At 41.8% G+C, this 9,418-nt stretch overlaps 1 pseudogene; it reads left to right on the top strand.

Annotated features, from left to right (window-relative positions):
• The first annotated feature begins 5,346 nt into the window (after positions 1-5,346).
• Positions 5,347-8,384, top strand: LOC147423559 (transcription factor MYC2-like; annotated as a pseudogene).
• Positions 8,385-9,418: the final 1,034 nt, after the last annotated feature.

Genomic DNA, 9,418 nt, shown 5'->3' on the forward strand with positions numbered 1-9,418 from the left:
CCCTATGAGTCTTAGTCATCGCATCAATGTTGCTCATAAATTGAAGGAACTTTTAATGGAATACAACGATGTTTTTCCACAAGATTTACCAACTGGTTTACCACCAACATGTTATGTGCAACATATCATAGATGTGGTTATATATTGTAAGCCCATTAGCAAACCACCTTACAAGGTTGAGTCATTCTGAGGCTATTGAGGTGGAACATCAGCTTTTTTACTAACTCTGTTGTGGGTCTAGCTCTTCACTGTGGGCTTCCCGCATTCTGTTGGTGAAGAAAAAATATGCTGTGTGTAGACTATTGTGGTCTTAATGCGATTACTATTAAGAATAAGTATCACTTGCTAAGGGTAGACAAGTTTTTTTATAAACTCACACATGCAAACATTCTTAGGAAAATAGATGTGCGGTTCTAGTATCATCAAGCAAGAATTAGACCTATTGATAGACCTAAAAGTCTCCAAACAAGGTTTGGATATTATGAGTTTTAGGTTATGCCTCTTGGTTTAATCAGTGCTCCAACTACTTTCATGACACTCATGAATAGTTTTTTGAAACTCTGAATGGTCAAGTTTGTCATTTTTCTCTTCGATGAAATTTCAATCTACAATGCATGTGAGGATGATCACTTACAACATCTAAGACAAGTGTTTAATCTCCTTAGTCATTTGTCCTAGGTGTAAACTATCACATGGATAATCACATGGGTTTATGACACATGGGGCATCTAGTGGACTAGAGGTTTTTTCCATAGTAGATTCATGTCATTAGAGAAGAACTGGTACCCACAGTTACGGTTACCCAACAATCTCCCCCTTAAGACTAGTAATGGTACTTCTAAATTGACTAACTCATCTAGGGTTTTGTGATTCACTGATACATAGCTAGTTCTCTTATGGATTCATTAGCTCATGGTTCATAAGGTGATCACTTATCATTCTTAGGTTCAAAGCTAGAGTACATCATTCATATATTCATAGGGATTATTTCCTTCATTTGTAGTAGTCGTTGTTGTCTTCATGTGCTATTTGTCATTGCTTCATCGTGATTCTGTTCATTGCTTCTTCATATGCATTTTTCTGTTCATTCACCTTAGGACTCATGTCATGCAAAAAAAACAATTTGGGGTGGTTTTACTTTACCAATATTTGGTAGTGTTTGAATCCTCGTACATTCATGATCATCAGAGAGCCGAGTGTTAGTATGCCTTGATTAAATGCAAAGATAAATGCAATGAATTTACACAATATGCAAAAAAACCTTCGTGCAAATGCATGACTTGGTGCTACTCGGGTTTTGATAATCTCAGGATTAAATAGTGCATACATGACATCATGATTTGGAGAAAGAATTTCGATGATACTTCTCCCTACAAACTCCCCTTGGAAGTTGAGTGTTCAATGCCACCTTGGAGATCAAGGTCTTCAAAAACATGTGGGAAGGCCTCTTGGGCAAGTGAATCTAGGGAGAGTCTTGGCCAAGCTCAAATAAAAGAAACATGGGAAAAAGACCCTTAAAGAGGGCTTAATGCAAGTGCCCTTAGGGCAAGCTCTACCATGGGAAGGGGGGACCTACCTCTTTAAGGTCGACTTGAAAATTGATTTAAAGGTGGCTAAGCACTTTTTTTGTTGGTTGCATGGTGTTGAAAAACTACAACGTCGAGCGATCAATGTCGATCAGAAGCTCAAAGAACCATCGGTGGATAGGGTTGTTGGTCGGGGTGGTAGCCATTCGCGAACGCAAAGAGATTATCAATCAGAGTTTGGTGCCTTTGGTTGGAGTCTGTCAGTGGGCAGGCACCAAAATTTAGAAGTGGCCCTTGTGCCTTTGTGCTCTCTCAAAAGGCAAATCCTTTTACCCTTAAAAGTAGGAGCTTTTTCCTATGTTCCCTTGTAGGTCTTGGTGGCTCAAAGACTTTGAGGCTATTTTCTCCACCAAAAGTGTTTTGGGCATTGAATGTTTTCAAGCATACACACAATGTGGTATAAAAAAAACCAGAAGATTGAGCTAAATCTTTAAGCTTAATCAAAGCATTCATTTGCAATGCTTAACCCAAAATGTGTGTGGATGGGCTCAATTGAAAGCTAATGACGACAACTATGCAGACACATAAGTGTGTTTCTCCAATGTGTTGATGTAGCTTCCAATTAAATGGCTCCAAATGTGTATTTGTGGCCTTCAATGGAGTAATTAACATGAAGGACAATGGCTCAAAGAGAAAATGAGAGAACATGCCCAAGCATTGCTAATTGAAATTGATTAGAGTGATTATTAGAGAGAGTTAAGATCAAAGAGAAGTGATTAAGAGATATTAATCACCATGCAAGCTCTAATACACATGTAGAGATTAGGGTGGATAAATTAGAGAAGCATTCATGGTGTGTCTGCGCGCGCGCGTGTGTGTGTGTGTGTGTGTGTGTGTGTGTGTGTGTGTGTGGGTGTGTGGGTGTGTGTGTGTGTGTGAGAGAGAGTGATTGATGGAGTAGAGAGTAGCACAATGTAGACTCAAACTGCTCTTGATGGTTGATCTTAGAATGAGTGAATACAAGGCTGAATATATAGGCTCATTTGTACTTATGTCATGGGATAGGTAAGCAATGATTACATCAGCATAGGTCATCTGTCCTAAGTGTAAAGTGTCACATGGATAATCACTTGGGCTTATGCCACATGGGCATCTAGTAGACTAGAGGGTTTTCCCATAGGTTCGTGTCATAAGAGAAGAACCGGTACCCATGGCTAGGGCTACCCAATGAAAGAGTGGTATGAGTGGTGTGTTAATCGTGTTTTTAAACTATTAAGAGGTGATTAAGAATGAGAGAGTGGTGTGTTAATCATGTTTTTGAACTATTAAGAGATGACTAAGAATGAGAGAGGCTATTATTTTCAGCTTGATGAGTGTTTTGGGTATCAAAATTATGCAAGATTTCTCAATACTTATGCATTTAATGGGTTGAGAGTTTTGGGAGTTAACCTTTCCTTAAATATTTTGAGCTATATATAGGATATTAGAGTAGGGTAAGAGTATTTTTGTCATCAAGTCTTATCAATGTGTATGGCATCATGAATGCCATCAAGTTTTGATCAATCGGTGGAAAGATAGACATATAGAGGCTTCCACTTGGGAGAACATTAATGTTATTAAAAAACATTTTTTCCACTTTTGTTTTCGAAGATGAAAACTCTTCTTGGAGGCGGGAGTAGTGTTAGACAAGGATCATACCATATGTATGGCTTTGCCAAGTGGACGACATGCATGCTAAGGGGGCATCTATAAAGGTGCAAGGATGGGTGGTTAAGTGGCATGCATATTTCCTTTGTGTCTCACACACAATTCCGACTCTCTACCACACTTATGTATGACATGTGGTTTCTAGTTTGTAATATTTCCCAAATGCACCCTATACTCACACATTCTCTCTCTACTAGATTTCTTCCACGTCCATTGTAGCACAAAGCAAGCTCCTTCCCTTTGTCTTCCCACTGTCCACACACCACATAATTTCACACCAAGTTAGCTCCTTCCTCTTCTCTCACCTCCATTGCAACATGAAACAAGATCCTCCTCCTCCTACTTCCATTCACTCACACTACATGCGGCCCTTTACTCTAAAGGAAGCAAAGGGATGGTCTCAAAGGACCTATATGCCACAACAATAGGAGGTGTAAGTGGTGATTGGACATTGCAAGGGTTCATCTCCAACATAAGGATAGAATGGTAATGGAACTGTCCTTGTAGCTTACATTCAAAGATTGAAAGCATCTCCATTTGTAACTTTATCATGCTAGAGACAGAAAACCTCTTTATGGCTTTGAGCACCTAGGGCTTCACACCTCTATCAAAAAAAGTAAGCAAAGTTCCTAATACCATTAGGGTGTGATATTTTGTTGGTGGCTTTGGTGAACCATCTAGTGTTGCATAGAATGTGATTGAGTCTTACAGTGCAAGTAAGACTCATTGTCTGATGAAAAGTTTAACTAGTTCTATGGTTTTCTAGTAGCTTGACAAAACATTGTCCTTTGCCTTGCACAAGCGAACGAGACCCTACTCAATTACCAGGTCACTAGTCCACTTCAATTTTTAACATTTCGATTGCGCTTTTTGTGGATTGCTTTAGCCATGTGTTTTCTTGAATACTAAATGCTTGTTGTCAATCTTCATATGCATTTGATAGATACACATGTATACATATTTTCATTGCCAATATTATGTCTTGTGCCAAGTCTTAAGATAAGGATCTCAAGCCATGAAAGGCTACGATCCAAGCGTCATAAAGTTAGGGACGGAGTTGTGATCAGAGCTCAACAATCATATGCTAAGTCATGGTTTAAAGTAAATGCACTACATAAAAAAGGGCCACACAGTGTGACATTCTTCTACTTTGAGAGGACATCCTCATTAAAATTTCTTTCAATTTCATGTCTTTTGAATGGTATCTCAATTATTTAATGCTTTGCCAGAGCTCAACATTCATATGCTAAGTCATGGTTTGAAGTAAATGAATTGCATAAAAAAGGGCCATGCAGTGTGAGATGCTTCTGCTTGTGGTGGTGGTTGTCGTCTTTTGCTTTGAGAGGACATCCTCATTAAAGTTTCTTTCAGTTTCATGTCTTTTAAATGGTATCTCAATTATTTTATGCTTCGGCAATGCCTATCTCTCTACAATACACTCCAATACAAGTAAACATGTTGTTTCCCACTCACAAGACTTGATAACACATCAATACTAAATAGCATCAACAAACTTCTATGGCAAGGCTAACCAAGCAAGATTGTTCCACTTGCGAGGGAAGATTGTGATGCAAGAATGAATGACATGCTTCATTTAACTGCAGCAACGCGTAGGTCACATGCTAGTTGTAAGAAATAAGAAAGAAACAAGCTAGCCATCGTTTGATTGCCATGTGGAACTAATCAACAAGCTTTGCCCGATGGTCCACAATTGGTCCCAAGAATTCCATTGAAATTCTTGTTACATGCTTCCATGCCCAAAATCTATTTCACAGTAGGCTAACATGAAATTGTTGTGACCAACACACAATTGCACGCAAGCCTAGTTGCTTTTTGCCGACCTATTTTTGGGTATGAGCTAACTTAATTAGATTTGAGTTCTAAACTCGAATGCTCTCTCACTCACACACAGACAACCACCCCCCCTTTTCCCCCCGCCCTCTTTTCGCGGGGGCCCGCGGGTACCAGGATCTGGCGCGGATCTGGCAGGATGCGCTCCTGAAGAAGAAGAAGAAGAAGAAGAAAGTTTTAACGTCGTAGGAAACCATCCCAACAGACCTTAAAGATCTAGCCGACGAGAAAACTAGGGAGTCGTCTCAGGTTGCAAAATGAGTGTCATCAGACGAGCGACAGAGTTGGTCTGTCTGTACTCTGTATGTTCTGTGCGCATTGGAGCCTTGAATGGAGGTCATGTGTTTGTAGGCACACACACAGACACCCACCCATCCACCCACACCCATACCCACAGAATCCTTACATGGAGATTGACATAGAAGCATACACACAGTTTTCTCAACAAGGAACCGGTATATAGACTCACGACTCGTCATACCAATCAAGTTTCCCTTCATGAAAGACCACCTTGCACAACTGTAACACAGAGGGTTTGGGTTACTTCTTTCGTGCGTGACGCCTGTACAGACGCCCGTCTTTGCCCCCATAAAGGATCCAATTGGAGCGCTTGCGGCAGGGGCATGTATGTTGTTGCGACATCTGGACACAACAGACCTATCAATTTTGCATCCTTGTAAGTATCTCTTGTGGCATCCATGATGAATTCTCACGCAGACAACGAGCTCCTAGCTGGATCTCAATGGTGGGACGACCATGCGCTCCTCGGGGCCTTCGTGAGCTCTAGCTCTGCCCCTCACGGGGATGCCTCGTGGGCCATGGACGCCCAGACACCTGCAAATGAGACTGCCATGGCTACCCAAGAAGATAATCTTCAACAAAAATTACAGTCCATTGTGGAGAATAGCTCTACAATAACATGGACTTATGCCATCTTTTGGCAGCTCACAAATACCAGTGATGATAAGCAAGTTCTTGGTTGGGGGGATGGGTATCACAATCCGAAGGAAAGCGAGCAGAATAGCCCCACTAAAGCAGTCGAAGTCAGTGAGGCTGATCAACAGCTCCGTCGAAGAATCTTAAGAGAATTGCAAGCTATCATAACACAGAATGGGGAGGATCCGGCCACATCTGCTGGCTTGGATGCTTTGGATGCTGATGTGACAGACACGGAATGGTTTTTTCTTGTGTCGATGATGTATTCCTTTCGGATTGGAATTGAAGCTGACTCTCCTGGTCGTGCGTTTGCCAGTGCACGTTATTTCTGGCTTAAGGGCTCGGCTGAGCTTCAGAGGCAAGGTTGCAGGCGGGCAGAGCTTGCGCAAAGATTTGGCATTCGCACGATGCTTTTTGTCCCAACTTCTAGAGGAGTTGTCGAACTAGGATCGACAGAGACAATTCAAAGTGACCCTACGTTTACGAGTTTGGTGGGTCAGGTTTTTGAAGAGGAGCCTCACGAGAGTGTGTATTTCAGTTCAATGATGGCGAAAGCAGAGTCACCCTTTTTTCAGCAGAGTCCATTGCCCAATTTTGTGGATGATAACCCATATGCAGGCATGATGCCTGCAGATCGCGAAAGTGAGAACATGTTGCAAATGATGTGGCAACCCGATTACTATCATCAAGCTGGGGCAATGGGGCTTAATGAGACAAATATGATGTCGGTGCAGACACCTTTGTTGGCAGCTTCACATGCATCACAGGATATATTTCTTGGGGCAGACTTGATTGGGAACGATAGAGCAAGCTCAAGATTTCAATACCAGATGCCGAAGATTGATGAAGGCCTTGAAGGCAATATTCACAAGCAGGTAGCAGGAGAAAGTGTTGCATCTGTACACAGCAGCACTGTAAAGGAAGGGGAGATTAGCAAACAAGCACCTAATATGAGAGAGGTTGGCCCGAATGCTGCACAGAGTTTGAGTCAAGGTGGCGTTGGGCATACCCACTTATGGATGATGACATTATGAAAACCTCTGAAGCTTCCAACTTCATACATGCAGGGAAAGTTGTAGATATTGATAGGCACTTGCAAATGCCTAGTTTTCATAGTGGAGGTTTTCATAAGGGGAAGATGCCACTCAAAACATATAACAATGTGGCAAAGGCGGCAGCAGATGATGTGGGTGTATCTCATGCTTCTAATTACACCCATACATCCAGGCCTTGGGATGGGGATATGCTGTCTTTTAGTTCAAAACTCATTGAAACCTTATCTGACAAGCATGATATCAAAGTCACAGAATGTATGGAAGTGGAAAGGCCATCCCAAAGCCGTAATGATCCCAAGAGTGCCAGCTCAAACAAGGCATTTACAGAGGACAAGGGGATATCTTCTATCCAGGAAGAGAGTGTAACAATGCATGTTCCTGGCGCTGTCCGGTCAAGTGTGGAATCTGAGCATTCGGACGCAGAGGCCTCCTTCAAGGATGCAGATTGCAGCCGCGTGGTTGCAGAGAAGAAGCCTCGGAAGCGAGGTAGGAAGCCTGCAAATGGGAGAGAGGAGCCTTTGAATCATGTAGAGGCGGAGCGCCAAAGGCGGGAAAAGATGAACCAGCGCTTCTATGCATTGAGAGCTGTTGTTCCAAATGTGTCGAAGATGGACAAAGCCTCAGTACTTGCAGATGCGACTGCGTGTATAGAGCAGCTCAGGGCGAAGGTGCAAGAGCTTGAAATAGGAAACAAAAATCTACTTGCGCGGCTGGGTGGAGAAAATGGCAATGCTCTGTATGATGATGATGCATCTGACAACAAAGATGTTGCACATACCACTCTTGTGGCTGCATCTCCCTCAAAGAGCTCTACATCTGTTGTGTGGCCACATGGCAGGATCACCATTAATGTGCGGTTTTCAGTGGGTCAAGAAGCGATTATTCGTGTTGAAAGCTCAAGAGAGAATTACCCAATTGCAAAGATGATGGTGGCTTTGCAGGATCTACAGCTTGAGGTGCATCACTCGACTGTAGCGGTGGTGCAAGGTATGCATTGCCAAACAATTGTGGTCATCAAGAAAAGGTCAGATCACATGACAGAAGAGCAGCTTATGGCGGTTTTGTCTCGGAGAGCCATGAATTGCAGTTGCTGTTGAGAAGCTGATGGGCTCTGGACTTGAAATGGCCACAGATTACCTCAATTTGAAGGTTATATATATTGGAACTAACATGATACAACTTGTGTACTCTCCTTTTACTCTTTAATTTACATGTAATGGGGCCTCTACATCTTGTTAGGCCCTTCTTTTGTTCTATAATGTAGCACTGACCAGCAAAGGTGACTCTTGGAAGTTTTTCTTTCCTTTCATGTGGGCTTTCTTCTTGATGGCATAGAACTAGGCTTTGCAAGTTGAACTGTTGGTTATCACTACAGTTGATGTTAGCTTCCTTATTCTACATTGCAGATAACTGAGTGGTATAATTTGTTTATATTAGTAAGTGGGTTATTGCAGAATTTTTAGGTGGAGTTTATGGTTTGGTATTTAAATGCATTCGCTGCGGCAGGGATACTTTAGTAATGGGCTTTACCCAAAGAGTGTAGCTCAGTTGGTTGAGCCTTTGTGATGTAACCCCAATGTTGAGGGTTTGAGGCTCATGGGGTGGGCTCGATGGGAATAGGTAACAAACATAAAGTTTTTCATTGACATTTGGTTCAAGCACACTGCCACCAAAATTGTGCAGCCCTAGTGGTATTGACCATACATGCCCGTGTAGTCAGCTTCATATGTTGCATTTTGGGTGTGGTGTTGAATTTTGTAGTAGGATAGCTCCTAAAACTTTCCACATGCATCACAATGGATCTCAGAAGGCTTTTTGAGATAAAGTGGTTCGAGAGAGAAGCTTTTGTTTATTAGTTGCATCAGCTTCTTGCTCTCTTTGTGTCTATTTGTATTTAGCCTTCATCTTGGTTATATCATGTAATGGCTTAACGTCTGATCTCTCCTATAGATATTCTCTCCTTGATCGAATGGTAATTCATGTCAATGTGTTTAGTTCAATCTAAAATATTAGATTCCTTGCAATTGCCAATGTGTGAAGCAGATAGGTGGCAAACGGCTATCCAACACCCAAATCGACACACTCAATTGTAGCTATGAAAACTTCCATGTAATCAGTCTCAAGTAGACGGTAAAAATTTCACAATGAAAATTTGTCGCAGTTTGTACATTTGGGTTCCTTGTTTCAGGAGTTTTCTATTGATATATCATATGTTATAGATCTTAACGATCTACCTCATGTTATTGTACTAGTTAGCACATGTCAAAATTGTGCTAATTAGCACTGTCCGGGATATGCTTTCACCTTAAGAGGCTTAGTGGGAATAGGCTGTAAACCCTTTGG

The sequence above is a fragment of the Adiantum capillus-veneris genome, chromosome 26 (genome assembly GCF_014529385.1).
Source record: "Adiantum capillus-veneris isolate H3 chromosome 26, ASM1452938v2, whole genome shotgun sequence".
In the NCBI taxonomy this organism is placed as follows: domain Eukaryota; kingdom Viridiplantae; phylum Streptophyta; class Polypodiopsida; order Polypodiales; family Pteridaceae; genus Adiantum; species Adiantum capillus-veneris.